Here is a 15,345-nt window from a genome sequence, read left to right as displayed (position 1 = left end):
ATGTCTGAAATCTGATTATTTTTTTTCTCTTTTTCTTAGTCTAACCCTCTTTCACAGAACTTCCCAAGCCCTGCCTCTTCCATGAGTCTTAATTTGACTACTTCAATCCATAGCACTTACTCTAACTTCTGAAATCCCTTAGGAAAACAAAATGGTGAAAAGTTTATGGGTCTAGTCCCGGAAGTCGGACTGTTCATTCAAGTCTTGTTCTTACCCCTTACCATGTGAAGTTGGCCAAATAACTTACTTCACTAAATGTAAGACTCCTCAACGTCAGGTAAGAAATGACCCTGACTCTCAATCTTTACCTGAGGATAAAATTAGTAGATAACTCACAGGGTTTTATTTCCTTTTTTCCTCAGAATTAAGTGATGTGACACATGGAAGACGCTTAGCACAAAATGGTTAGTACACAGTTCCTGATCAATAAATATTTGGATTTTTAAGAGCAACTCTTCATAGCATTCATATTTGCATCACCATCAAATACTATCCTAAGCTTTCACTTAAGTCAAGTACGTATTTACATTATAAATCGCTGGAGGAAAAACCAATTTGTATGTTTATTGAATGTGCTGCAGTCCTTAACATCACGCCCTACGTTTAATGACTCTCTATAACTACTTGTTATATAAAAGCTTAGAGACAAATTAGACCATCAATAGACGACATTTTTTTCTTTTTTGAGACTTTCAGTGTAGCATACAAGGAAAATTAAAATAAAAGAGGACAAAAAAGCTGTATTTATCACTTCATCCTCAAAAAGCTTCCGTTTCATACCTGAAGAGACAGTGTAGGCGTACATATCTATCCCATGTCACATTATTACCAGCAAGAACTTGACCCCTGGTCTTTCACCAAATTGAACATAGGTGGTTTAGAAGTCTGGAAATTTCTTTACCCAAAACACAATCTTCTAATATCTTCTTTTTGTCTCATTTGCTATCTTCATTCTCTGTTGACATACTCTGTACCATTTTCGTTTACTTTTTCTTTCTTTCTTTTTTTTTTTTTAAGATTTATTTATTTATTTATTTGCCAGAAAGAGAGTGCGGGAGAGAAAGAGAGCAAAAGTACAAGCAGGAGGGAGCAGCAGGCAGAGGGAAAAGCAGGCTCCCCGCTGAGCAAGGAGTCTGATGTGGGGCTGGATCCCAGAACCCTGGGATCATGACCTGAAGGCAGACACAGATGCCTAACCAACTGAGCCACCCAGGAGTCCCTCCAAACCACTTCTTGCAGGAAAGGTCTTGTGTTGGCTTTAATCTTATCCATTCCTTGAAGCCCATTTGGATTCTTCAGCTGAACTTCTCTCTCTCTCTCTCCCTCTCTTTCTCTCTCTCTCTCACACACACACACACAGACACACACACACAATTCCTGGAAAATTCCAGGCTAAAAAAGAAAAAAAGCAAAGGAACTGCTTACTAGATTTCATAACCAAAGAAGGAGTAGGACTACCTTCTCTCTGTTCTAGAAACAAGCTCCCCCGTTCCTTTGGTTGCTCTGACCAAAACCAAATATCTTCTAGTGACCTTCCATATTCAGTGCCTCCTTATTTCAGACCCTAATCCCATTTGCCAGCCAACCTCACATGCTCTGGCTTCAAAATAGATACAGAAACCAAGTACAGCTCACCACCTTCACTGTCACTGCCCTGCCACAATCGTCTCTTACCTATACCACTACAAAAGCCCAACTATTTCTGGTTTTGATCATGCCACCCCCCTTCCTCATCATCTAGTCTGCATACAACCGCCTGAGACCCTTGTGATTTCTTTTTTATTTTTTTAAGGATTTTGTTTATTTATCTGACACACAGAGAGAGAGATCACAAGTAGGCAGAGAGAGAGGCAGAAGCAGGCTCCCTGCTGAGCAGAGAGCCTGATGCAGGGCTCGATCCCACGACTCTGGGATCATGACCTGAGCCGAAGACAGAGGCTTAACCCACTGAGCCACCCAGGTGCCCCCCTTGTGATTTCTCTGCTCTAAACCCTCCAGTGGCTTCCAAACTCATTCTGAAGGGCACCTGCCCCAGAAGGCCTACTCTCATTTTTCACTGTGTTTTCCCCTCCTGGGGCTCAGGGGCTCCCTTCCCTCAACCCACACTAGCTTCTCTGTGCTCAGGGCACACTTCACCCTCAGGGTGTTTGCATTTACTGTTCCATCTACCTGATAGTCTCTTTTCCCAGATATGCATGGCTTTTTCTCTCAGATTTGTACACAAATATCATGCTATCAGAGATCATCTTTCTCCCCCACCCCCACAATGCCCCTCCACCCTCTGTTCTCATTTACTTCATTTTCATCACTGCATTTACCACTCTCTGCCATTCTAGTCTGTAGCCCCCTCTAGTTGAGTTTGTGTTCAATCTTCCCACTGGAGGATAGGTTCGGTGATGACATGGAACTTATAACTACTGTATCCTCAGCACTAAGAACAATTGCTGGAACATGGCAGGCACATAATTGATAGTGAATGAATAAAAGAATGAGTGAATGAATGAATTAATGAATTAATTAAAAAAAGGAATGAATTCTCCTATCTCTAGTTCCTGGGAAGCATATGTGTATGGTCAGAGCACATTTAACTTTCAGAAAGGGTATGACTGAGTATGGATATAGTATGAATGGCTCCTCCCTGACATGGTCAGATCCCTATCTTTTTATTGATGAAGAAGTAAGCTCAATCCTTTCCAATGGCCTAGCTCCCTCAGAAATACTGGGTGCTTTAGCTTATCTTCACTAAGACCCAGAATAAAATCAGACAGATTTATCATTAGCAGCTTGGTTCCATTATTTTATTCAGGGAATCATCTCATCAATATGGGAAATCAAAACATCCTTCTAGCTAGGTCTTACAGACCAGAAAAAAAAAATTATCTTTGATCTCCTGTGTATTTTCAACTAAAATATACACTTCAATCTAAACATATTTAATATAACTTTTACCATCTCTCTATCAAAGAGAGTAATGTCGAAGTTATAGTTCACAGGAAAATTCTCCTCTATAAGATAATATCTGCTTTCCTCTTCCTTGCTCCTCCTTTAAAGTAAGAAAATCATTCCCCCCCAAAAAAAATTAGGTAATGAAATGTACACATTTATTCATTCAGTGCCAATCCCTTTATCCTAAAGCCAGAAGCAATCCTTTAGACACCATTGCCCCCTTCCTTCCCCAAGATATAGATTGGGTATCCACAATTACAGGAAGGTGTTGTTTTCTCCTTTCACTCTGTCATCTGTTCTAAACTTGCATTTCACTGGTCTCTGACAAGGATAGTGCAGCAGATGGCAAATGAAATCTAATTAGTGGTATCTTACAAGTTGTGTCAAGACTCTTCGATAAGGTTGTTTTGTTGAGAAGCCACTGCATGAGTGTAAGCTCTGTCCCCTGATTATAAGCAAAAGGAATCAGAAGCACTGGTCTTTATTATACCTAGTTCAGAGCTTGCCAAGTGGAAAGAGCCTTTTTCCCAGGAGCATTTGTCAAAAACAATCAGAGGCAATTGTTGAACATCACAGATACCTGAGGCAGTGGAGAGCAGTTGGCAAACAATGAACTAACCACAAAAAATGAAACTGAAAGTTGGGAAAGAAAAGTTTGTAAGGGGATGTGAAATGCTCTCACCTATTCCTCCTGGGAGTATAAATGCACTGGATTACACACACACCTGGCCTATGTGCATGCCCATGCTCAAGAAGGACCTGAGAAGGCCCTGGGCGCTCACCTGTTTTTAAACGTGAAGCTCTGCACAAGCAGGAAGTGAAGACTAAGGCAGAATATATATAAACTGCCTGACTGAGTGTCAAAGGCATGCCCCCTACAGGCTCACGTGCTCCCCAGCAGAGGCTATGGGACTCATCAGTTCCAGGCAACCAAGAAAATCTCCACCTAATAATTAAATCGATCATGAAGCTAGCCAAGTAGAAACTTCAGTGGCTACACATGACAAATAATATAGACTTTAGAGACTTGGTTCAACAAAGTTACTAAACAAACAGCAAACTGGTAGAGGGGAAGGACCTAATTTATAGAATTGTTAACACTATGCAATTTAAAATGTCTACTTTTCAGCCAAAAATTACTAGACATGCCAAGGGTGGGGGGGGAAAGAAAAGCAAAAAAAAAAGACCCATACCTAGGAAATAAAGCAGCAAACAGAAACTCCCCATGTAATCTCGGATATTGGACTTACTGACAAAGATTTAAATCTGCTACTGTAAAAATGTTCAAGGAACAAAAGAAAACAAGGTCTGAAAAACTAAAGGAAATTATGAAAATGATGTTTCTGTGCATAGTTATTATTATGAGATAAAAATTACATGAAAGAACCATGTAGAAATTCTGGGGTTGAAAAGTACAGTAACTGAAATGACAAATTCACTAGAGGTATTCAGCAGAAGTCCTAAGCAGGCAAAAGAAATAGCCAATGAACATGAAGATAATTCAGTTGGGATTATCCAGTCTCAGGAACAGAAAGGAAAAAAAACAAAAAAACAAAAAAACATTAACAGTCTCAGATACCGTTAAGGACATCACCAAGTATACCAACATGCACCTAACAGGAGTCACAGAAAGAGATGAAAGAGAGCGACAAAGAAACAAAGAATAGTTGAAGAAATAATGACCAAAAACTACCTGTATTTGATGGAAGCATTAATCTACAGGTCTAAGAAAGTCATCAAACCCCAGGACAGATAACTCAGGGTGCAGTTAGACACATCATAATCAAAATGTTAAAAGACCAAAAAAAAAAAAAAAGAAGAAGAAGAAAGAAAGAAAGAAAAAACCAATAGATGGAGGCCTGGGTAGCTCAGCCAGTTAAGCATCTGCCCTTGGCTCGGGTCATGATCCCAGAGTCCTTGGACAGAGCCCTGCATTGAGCTCCCTGCTTGGTGAGGAGCCTGTTTCTCCCTCTCCCTCTGCCTGCCACTCCCCCTGTTTGTGCTCTCTCTCTATATCCATCAAATAAATAAATAAAATCTTAAAAAAAAAAAAGAAAATCTCAATAGAGAAGTGACTAATCTTATACAAGAAATCGACAGTGAGATTAAAACTAATTTCTCATTAGAAACATTGGAGGCCTAATGATGTACTATATGTTGACTAATTGAACATAATAATAAAAAATTTTAAAAAAAAGAAGAAAAAAAAAGAAAGAAAGAAACATTGGAGGCCAGAAGGTCATAAAATAACATATTGGAAGTATTGAAAGAATAAGACTGCCAACCGAGAATCATGTCTAGGAAAACAATCCTTTAAAAAAAATGAAGGAGAGGGGCGCCTGGGTGGCTCAGTGGGTTAAGCCGCTGTCTTCGGCTCAGGTCATGATCTCAGGGTCCTGGGATCGAGTCCCGTGTCAGGCTCTCTGCTCAGCGGGGAGCGTGCTTCCCTCTCTCTCTCTCTCTACCTGCCTCTCCATCTACTTGTGATCTCTCTCTATCAAATAAATAAATAAAATCTTAAAAAAAATGAAGGTGAAGCCTGATGATCACAGATCTTTACCCCTGGTGCAAATAATACATTATATGTTAATAAAAATAGTTTTTAAAAATGAAGGAGAAATTAAGAAGATTCCAGATAAACAAAAATAGAAAGTTCATTACTAACTGCTCGGTCTTACAAAAAATTCTAAAGGAAGACTTTCAGGCTGAAATGAAAGCAGATTAGACAATAATGAGAATACACATGAAAAAAATAAAGGCACTGACAAAGGTAACTATATAGGTAAAGATAAAAGACAGTATAAACATTTTTATTATAACTTTCTCCACCTAATTTAAAAATCAACTGCATAAGGAGTAGTTATAAATTGTGTTGATGTGTGTACAATGTATAAAGGTGTAATTTGCATGACAGCACAAAGGAAGGAAGAGGAAATGAAGCTATATAAGAACATATTTTTGTATGCTATTGCATTAATATGACATAGATCTTTATAAATAAACACATTAATTGCAATCCCCAAGGAAAATTCTTAGAAAAGAATTATATATAGGCATATTAATTTAAATGACATATTAAAAAATACTTACATAATGCAAAAAGGGGCAGTACTGGAAGTAGAGAAGAATAACACAAAAAAGGGAATAGAAATATAGGAAACAAAAAAACAAAAAAGAAATATAGGAAACAAATAACAAAATGGCAGCTATAAATCTTCCCTGATCAATAATTACATTAAATATAAATTAATTAAACCATTCAATCTAAAGATAGAGATGTACAGAATGGATTTTTTAAATAATTTTTTAAAGATTTTATTTATTTGACAGAGAGAGACACAGCGAGAGAGGAAACACAAGCAGGAGGAGTGGGAGAGGGAGAGGCAGGCTTCCTGCCTAGCAGAGAGCCCAATGGGGGGCTCAATCCCAGGACCCTGGGATCATGACGTGAACCGAAGGCAGACTCTTAATGACTGAGCCACCCACGTGCCCCAAGAATGGATTTTTAAAAAATAAGTGTTACAGCTGTAAGCTGTCAACAAGTATATTTTGTATTCAAAGATACAACGGATTAAAAGTAAAAGGATGGAAAAATATATACCATACAAACAGCAATTATAAGAGATTGAGGGCTATACTAGTATCAGAGAAAATAGACTTTAAGCCAAAAAGTTTTGCAAGAGGCAAAAAAGGTTATTATAAAACAGTAAAGAGTCAGTTCATTAAGGAGTTATAACAACCATCAACATATGTACTGGCAATGACAGCCATAATATATGAAGTCGAAACTGACAGAAACAAAGTGAGAAATAGACAATTCAAGCATAATAGTTGCAGACTTCAATTCCTCACTTTTGGTAATTAAAGGACAACTATGTAGAAGATAAACAAGAAAAGATAAGACTTGCCTAGCACTGTAAACCATTTAGACTAACACAACTACTGAACACTTAGTCCAAAAACAGAAAAATGTACATTCTTCTCTAGTGCACACGGAGTATACTCCAAGAAAATAACCATATCTGAACAATGGCTAGACCCTCAAGGTCCTGAAAACTTCACTTTCAGATTCCTTAGAGACTTACATTATCCCTAACCCCCACTAACTGAAAGGATATAATCAGTCACTCCTTAAAATCCCAGTGCCCAATCCTGTCCCTGTGCTGTATAGAAAAAACACTTTTTGCACCAGAAAAAAAAAAAGTCTAAATAAATGTAAAAGATTTAAAATCACACAAGGTAATTTCTGTGATCCAAAGCAAATGAAATCAGAAATCAATAACAAAGAGAACCTTAAGAAATTCACAAATATGTTGAAAATAAACAGTGTATCACTAAATTATCAATGGGCCAAAGCAGAAATCACAAGGGAAATTAGGAAACTTTTTGAGAGCATTGCAAAGAAAACACAATGTATCAAAAGTATGGGACACAGCAAAAGCAGTGCTTAGAGGAAAATATATAGTTACAAGTACCTGTATTACAAAAGACCTCAAAGCAACAACCCAGCTTCCACCTTAAGAAACTAGGGGGAAGGGCCACCTGGGTGGCTCAGTGGGTTAAGCCTCTGCCTTCAGCTCACATCATGATCTCGGGGTCCTGGGATCGAGCCCCGCATCGGGCTCTCTGCTCAGCGGGGAGCCTGCTTCCCCCTCTCTCTCTCTCTGCCTGCCTCTGCCTACTTGCGATCTCTGTCTGTCAAATAAATAAATAAAATATTTTTAAAAAAAGAAAAGAAAAGAAAATACCACAAACAATTGTACAAGAACAAATTAGAAAATCTAAAGAAGTCAGGGCCCCTGGGTGGCTCAGTCAGTTAAGTGTCAGCTCATGATTTTGGCTCAGGTCATGATCTTGGGGTGGTGAGATCAAGCCCTGTGTGGTGCTCTGCCTTCAGCGCAAAGGCACCTTGGGATTCCCTCTGTGCCTACCTCTGCTCACTCGTCCTCTCTCTCTCTCTCGCTCTCTCAAATAAATAAATAAAAATCTTTAAAAAAAGAAAAGCTAAAGGAAGTAGATTATATAAAAAAGGCACAAACTACTACATTAGATTCACAGAGAAACAGGGAATTGGAACATAACTATAATAAAGAAACTGAATTAATAGTAAAAAATGTGGGTTTTTTTTTTTAATGTTTCCACAAAAGAGAGCACAGGAACGTAAGACTTCATTGGTAAATGCTACTCAACTTTTAAGAATTAAAATCGATTTTTCACAAACTCTTCCAAAATATAAAAGGAGAAAAACACTTTTCAACTCATTCTGTAAGTCTAGTACTAACATTGGTACCAAAACCAAAGATATCACAGAAAAGAAAACCAAAGATCAATATTCTCTAGAAATGTAGATCTTCATATCCTCCACAACATAACTGTCAAACCAAATTCAACAATGTATGAAAATGATTATACATGTTGTTCACAAGCAAGTGGGATTTGTTCTAGAATTGGAAAGTCTGTTCAATGTGAAAATCAATGCATGCTGAAAATCAATCAATGTAATATACTGTATTAATAGAATAAAGGACAAAAACACACATTATCATCTCAGTACATCCAGGAAACCCTTTTACAAAGGGCAATACACTTTCATGGTAGAAAACATGAAAAAATAAACTATGAATAGAAGAGAAATTCTTCAACCTAACAAAAGGATATCTATGAAAAACCCATAGTTGTCACTAGACTTAATGGTGAAAGGTTGAAAGTTTTCCCTAAGACCTAGAATGAACCAAGAGTGACTTCTCTCACCACATGTCCTCAACATCATACTGGGTATGTTAGTCAGAAAAATCGGGTATGAAATGAAATAAGAAGCATCCAGAGTAGAAAGTAAGAAATAATCTATCCTTACTGGCAGATGAATAATGCTATATATAGAAAATTCTCAAGAACCTATAAAAAAAAAAAAACTAGAGCTGATAAATATATTCAGAAATAATGCAGGATACAAGATCAAAGTGCAAACATGAACTATATTTCTCTATATTAAGCAATAAACCTGAAAATAAAATTTAAAAATAATTCAACTTATGGGGCACCTGGGTGGTTCAGTGGGTTAAAGCCTCTGTCTTTGGCTCAGGTCATGATCCCAGGGTCCTGGGATCGAGCCCCGCATCGGGCTCTCTGCTCAACAGGGAGCCTGCTTCCACCTCTCTCTCTGCCTGCCTCTCTGCCTACTTGTGATCTCTGCCTGTCAAATAAATAAATAAAATCTTTAAAAAAAATAAAAATAATTCAACTTATAATAGCATCAAAAAGAATAAAATACTTTGGAATCAATTTAATCTAGGAAATACAAGAATTGTACACTAAAAACTACAAAAAATTATTGAAATTAAAGGACACCTAAATAATGGGAATATCTCCTGTACATAAATGTGAAGACTTAATAGAGTTAAAATGGCAATTCTTCCCACATTGACCCCAAAATTCAACACAATCTCTATCAAAACTTTAGGCAACTTCCCCCCCACCCCAGAACTCGATGACCTGAACTTAAAATTCTTATGGCCATACATGGGACACAGACTAGACAAACAATCTTGAAAAAGAAGAACAAAGTTGAAGAATTCCTATTTCCAAATTTTAAAGTCTACTACAAAGATAGTTATTAAGATAGCACGGAACTGGTATAAGGATAGACATATAGCTCAAGGGATATGGAACTGAGCATCCAGAAATAACCATCACATTTTTTGGTCAGTTGATTTACTACAAAGGTGCCAAGACAATTCAAGGAGGAATGAATAGTCTTTTCAATAAATGGTGCTAGGAAAACTTAATATCCACATGTAAAGGAATGAATTTGGATCCTCACCTCAAATCGTACATAATAATTAAGTCTGAATGGATCCTCAGCCTAAATATTAAGAGTAAAATTATTAAATTCCTAGAAAGAAACACAGAATCACATCTTTGTGACCTTGGATTAAGCAATGGTTTCTCAGATATGGCACCAAGAGCAAAAGTGACAAAAGAAAAAAAAAGCAGATAATTGGATTCCATCAAAATTAAAAACTCTTGGGCATCAAAGGACACCATTAAGAAAGTGAAAGACATCCCACAGAATGGAAGAATATATTTACAAATCACATACCTGATAAGACAACCCAATTAAAAACTAGGCAAATTATTTGAATAGACATTTCTCCAAAAAAGACATACAGATGAGCAATAAGCCCATGAAAATATGGTCAACATCGTTAGGTAAACACAAATCAAAACCATAATAAGATACCACTTCACACCCACTAGAATGGCTAACACAAAACAGAAAATAATAAAGAATGTGGATAAATTGAAAATCTTGTACATTCTAGTGGAATACAAAATGTTCGGCTATTTTGGAGTAGTTTTGCAGTCCCTTAAAATGTCAAGGATAGAGTACCCCTATGACCCAGGAGCCTCTCCTAGAGACCCAAGAAAAGTGAAAAACATATGTTCGCATAAAGTCTTATACATGGATGTTCATGGCAGCATTACTCATAGCAACCAAAAAAGTAGGAACAAGCCAAATGACTATCAACTGATGAATAAACAAAAGTGGTATGCCCATTCAATGAATATTATTAAATCATTATTAAGTCAAACATGCAACTTGGATGAACTTTGAAAACACCACGCTAAGTGAAAGATTCCAGATATAAAGAACAATATATTATATAAACTATTTTTATGAAATGTCCAGAACAGGCAAATTCATCGAGACAAAATACATTAATGATTTCCAGGGACTGTGAGGATGGGAGAATTGAGAATGGCTACTAATAGGCATAGCACTTCCACTGGCGTAATGAAAATGTACTGAAATAAGATAGTGGTGATGATTTTATCACTTTGTGAATATATATATTTTTAAAATATTTTATTTATTTATTTATTTTATTTGAGAGACAGAGGAAGCGGAAGCACGGGGAGACGCAGAGGGAGAAGGAGAAGCAGGCTCCCTCCTGAGCCCAGAGCCTGACACAGGGCTCAATCCCAGGACCTGGAAGTGATGACCTGAGCTGTTGTCAGATGCTCAATGGACTGAGGCACCCCCACTTGGTGAATATATTAAAAACCACTTAGTTACACACTTGAAATGGCTGAACTGCATAGTATGTGAATTATACCCCAATTTTTAAATGAATCCCTAAAACTTGTGGAAAAAAAACGCATTACATATTACAGAGACTCCATCAATTAGCCCTCTAACTACTGAGGTTTTACTCTATCAGCATATATACTGATATATGATATATATATGTATATATATGTATATATGATATACATATATCAGTTTTACATACTGAAATGTGGAATAACCTGTCTTCAATTTTTTTAAACCTCAACTTTCCTATTTATTAATCATCTATCTGGAAATGAAGTGTAGAACAGCCTTACAAATAATGTTAGAAATTCTGAAGCTACACAGCTTGCTTTCCAAAATCTTTCACATATACCAAATCACAGCAATGATACATTAACATACATCTAACCTACTAAATATACTAATGTTAGGAACTACATTAATTTTGTATATCTTGATATCACTTGTTTATTAAGGGTCTTGCTTAAATTTTATCAGGTGTTTTGACTTGCCCTCAACTTTTTTTTTAAGATTTTATTTATTTATTTGAGGGAGAGAGAGAAAGAGAAACAGAGACAGACCATGAGCATGGGGGAGGAGGCAGAAATAGAGGGACAAGCACACTTCTCTGGAGCAGGGAGGTTGGCACGGGGCTCGATTCCAGGACCCTGAGATCATGACCTGAGCCAAAGGCACGGCTTAACCCACTGAGCCACCTCGCACCCGTGTCCTCAACTTTCTTGCCCACAGCATGAATCTCCAGCTTTCATTTTGAGGTCAAGCATAAGATGTCAGTAAATTCTCTGCAAGGTAATGGACATCAGCAAGCCCCGAGACAGAGACAAAACCTCCTTCCACAAATGTGGCATGAAAGGCACTTCCATCAGCTGGCACCATAAAGCTCTGAAGTCCTACCTATAGGATGGATATTTGTCTGTTCTTCAAGAGAAGAAAACAGTAGTACTAGCTGTCCATTGTGTCTGACCAGTCAGCAATGGCTTCCCACGCTGCGGTTACTTGGCTTTCTCTCATAAAAATAGCTCAGAGTGAAAACTGACAAGCTCTTTAGATAACCAAGGGAGTCACACCTGAAAAGCTGCTAGGTATTAGCAGAGGACATCCTTGATGCTATAATACAATGTTAATTAATTTGATCTTTCTGAAGGGAAAGGAGTATTCCCCACCATTTACATAACAATTCAATGTTTCAGATGCAGACTTGAAACTTGGGTCTCCTGGCTGCTAACCAGGTCACTACTTTCACTGAACACCTTGTGGACAGTTTAAGATGGTAGAATGATTTATTTACCACTTTAGCTTCCTTTAATGCATTTAAAAAATGCACAACTACGTATGAGCTAAACCGAAGCTCGAAACCTCATTCCATGGGGTGCCTGGCTGGCTCAGTAGGTAGAGCATGGAACTCTTGATCTTGGGGTCATGAGTTCGAGCCCCACGTTGGCCACAGAGCTTACTTTAAAACACACACACACTTCATTCTATAAACCTAGTTGAGAACTAAACTGTTTAAGTACCAATTAGTGGAAGTTGGAGGTTGCATCCTTTGTTTATTCCACAATAAATAAACCTATTCAACGTGCATTCCTTCTTTTTAGTCTGAATTAGCACCCTTTAAAGCTCTTACGGGCAGACTTGCTCTGGGATCTTTCCCTGGATTTTGAAATATCCCTTTGTAGCCTTGCACAGTGGCAGTATCGTAGCCAATGAGGTTTATCCAAGGTGCAATTACTGCTAATTGAAAATATCCCTTTGTGTAATCAGAGCTTCATGCTTCTATTTCACTTGGTTCCAAGTGTCCAGTCACAGACTCTCACCTTTGCCAAACCCATACCACTCCTCTTTCCTGCCACAATCCCCAGGCCTCCTGGTTCTTTCAGGATAGAACAGACAATATTCAGAATTAACAATGGCGACTCTTTCTACTCTAGGCAGAAGTAGTCATTAATCCTTTTGCCGACTTTTGTTGTTAGTCAGCTGTTGTGTGGGTAAGAATATCTGGGTAGTTAAAATTGTGTCTAGCCATTTGTACTAAATAGAAACTTAATTTGTACATATAAAAAGAATAAACAGAGGTCTCTTTACCCTTTGCTTCTCCTAGTCTTACAGAAAATCACATTAAAGACAAAATACTCTTTTATTTTCCCAAATTGATGATAATTATCCCTACCAGTATCTTGTATTCTTTGAAAGAATACACAAAACCAAAATAAAATACACCCTGTAATTCTCTGATATTGAAGGGATATAGGAGGTTAAAAAAAATACGAGTACAGAAACATCTTAAGACAATAAAAGAATTATACAAACATAAAGTAATATTGTTAATGTAGCATTACTTGAGGTTTTTATCTCCTCATAATGCCAGTTGCCAAACCCAATGATCAATCAAATCGTGTGGCAAATCTGGGAGAAAAATCTGGGAACACAGTGAACATCTGGTTGAAATTTCTCGCCAATGGGTGAGAAACACTCTTGTCATAGCTGGAAGTTTCTGTGCTCATTCTGATTCTAAATTATTCAATTTTATTGAAGAAGCATTTACGAAGCATCCTCTGCACCAAGCGCTATGATCAAGACCGAAGATAGTCAAGTGTAGAAGTGCCTTGAACATAATCTCAACTAGTTCACACTCTAGTTATCGAGGCCTGCCAACCAGAAACTGTAAATATGTGAAAGAGATATAACAGGGATATGGAAGCAATTAATTCTGAATCGGGGGTCAATTATAAAGAGGGAAGCATAACAGCCATTTATAATTATAAGTTAATGTGCTATGTCTCCCTGGGATATTTCTAATTATGAAATGAAGGACTCTATCTTCTGTTAATAGAATTTCCAATGTCTGTAAAATCTTAATGGAAGGGATTTTTATTTAAATACTGAAGACTGAATATATGCACTCATCCATTATATCTCCAGGAACCCCCCTCCAAAATTACTGTAAAGGATTTTAATAATATTCATAAATCTCCAAACACACAGAAAATAGAAGTCATGACAACAGACAAGAAATATCTAAATATTGAGAGACTGAAAGCAGATGGTCTAGTGCTATGTGAATTAGCAGATCAGAGATCCCTCAAATTTATACACCAAAAGGAAGCAAGCCAATTTACAAGAGAAAGAGATCAGAAAATGGTGCAAATGATGTCTCTGACATGAAGAAATACAGAAAACTTCCAAACACAGTATTGGTTGAAAGTCTGTATAAAAGGCATTCAGACCCTCAGATCCCATCCCCCATGTTATATGACTAAGAAAACTTTCTTTCCCTTCCATGTCAGAATACTGAAGACTTATTCTCATAACCATACAGAACCCACACATGGGGTCATCAAGCACAGATGGGAGAAGGGTGAAATGCCACACTGAAAACAGGAGGACACACTACAGTGAAAACTGAAAGAAACGTTCTTAAAAGCTGTCAAACAGAAAAGACAAATTTCTTTCAAATACATGTCAATTAATTTGCATGTAGATTTAACATTATTAATGATAAACACCTGAAAACAACAGAGAAAAAACAATTCGAAGTGTTGACTTTCCAGTTTGACAATTCTTAATTGTCAGGATGAAAATTCATTCAAGTGAGATGAAATAAGATATTTTCAGACATGAAATGAGCTTAGAGTTTCCTTCCCATAAATCAGTACTGAAAGAACTACTAAAGGATGTACTTTAGGAAGAAGCAAAAACAGCACACAGAGAGGAAGTGAGAGGCAAGTGGGTAAACTTATGTAACTGCAGAATTTAAAATAATTTACTTTCTTTGCTTCAGGTAAGTGGAATTAAAGTAAAAACAACATTAAAGAAGGTGAGAAACAGTGTTTAATGACTAGTTAGGTTTGCTCAAGTCCTCATCTCAGGTGGGAAAGTACAGAGATACTGCATAACTTTAGCTAATTTATGGAACTTAATTAACTTTATTTCTTTTTCAATTCTCATGTAGTTTTGGCTCTTGGGGCAATGTGATCACTTCAATATGGAAAAAAAGCTAGCTCAACACAAAATAGAAATTTGAAGTATAGGATGAGACAAAATCAAGGGCGGGGAAAGGAAGGGAATAGCAAAAGGAAGGGATGAGATATTGCCAAAAGACGAAGGATCTCCTTGTTCCCTCTCTGAAGGAATGACTCAAATATTTAGGTGGCAGTACACAGCTTTCCATATATATACAGCAGGACTGGGTTTTGTTAAGAAAAGGTGGGGATGGGACATTCCAGGGGTTTTGGGACCAAGGCCAGTCTCTCTTCTCTCTCTTGGCCCCCTTCTCTGACCAGGAGAGAAGGAAGGAATCCAACATG

At 37.4% G+C, this 15,345-nt stretch overlaps 1 protein-coding gene and 1 pseudogene across 1 annotated transcript in view; one reads left to right on the top strand and one right to left on the bottom strand.

Annotated features, from left to right (window-relative positions):
- Window positions 1-15,345, bottom strand: part of LOC116862614 (cytosolic carboxypeptidase 4-like) — a gene marked incomplete at its 3' end in the record, with an annotated part of 169,333 nt that overhangs the window by 34,932 nt on the left and 119,056 nt on the right. The window lies entirely within an intron of this gene.
- Window positions 12,716-12,845, top strand: LOC116862615 (annotated as a pseudogene).

The sequence above is a fragment of the Lontra canadensis genome, unplaced genomic scaffold (assembly GCF_010015895.1).
Source record: "Lontra canadensis isolate GAN:19392208 unplaced genomic scaffold, GSC_riverotter_1.0 scaffold276, whole genome shotgun sequence".
NCBI lineage: Eukaryota > Metazoa > Chordata > Mammalia > Carnivora > Mustelidae > Lontra > Lontra canadensis.
The sequence above is the reverse complement of the archived record's forward strand: the minus strand, read 5'-3'. Positions and strand labels throughout refer to the sequence as shown.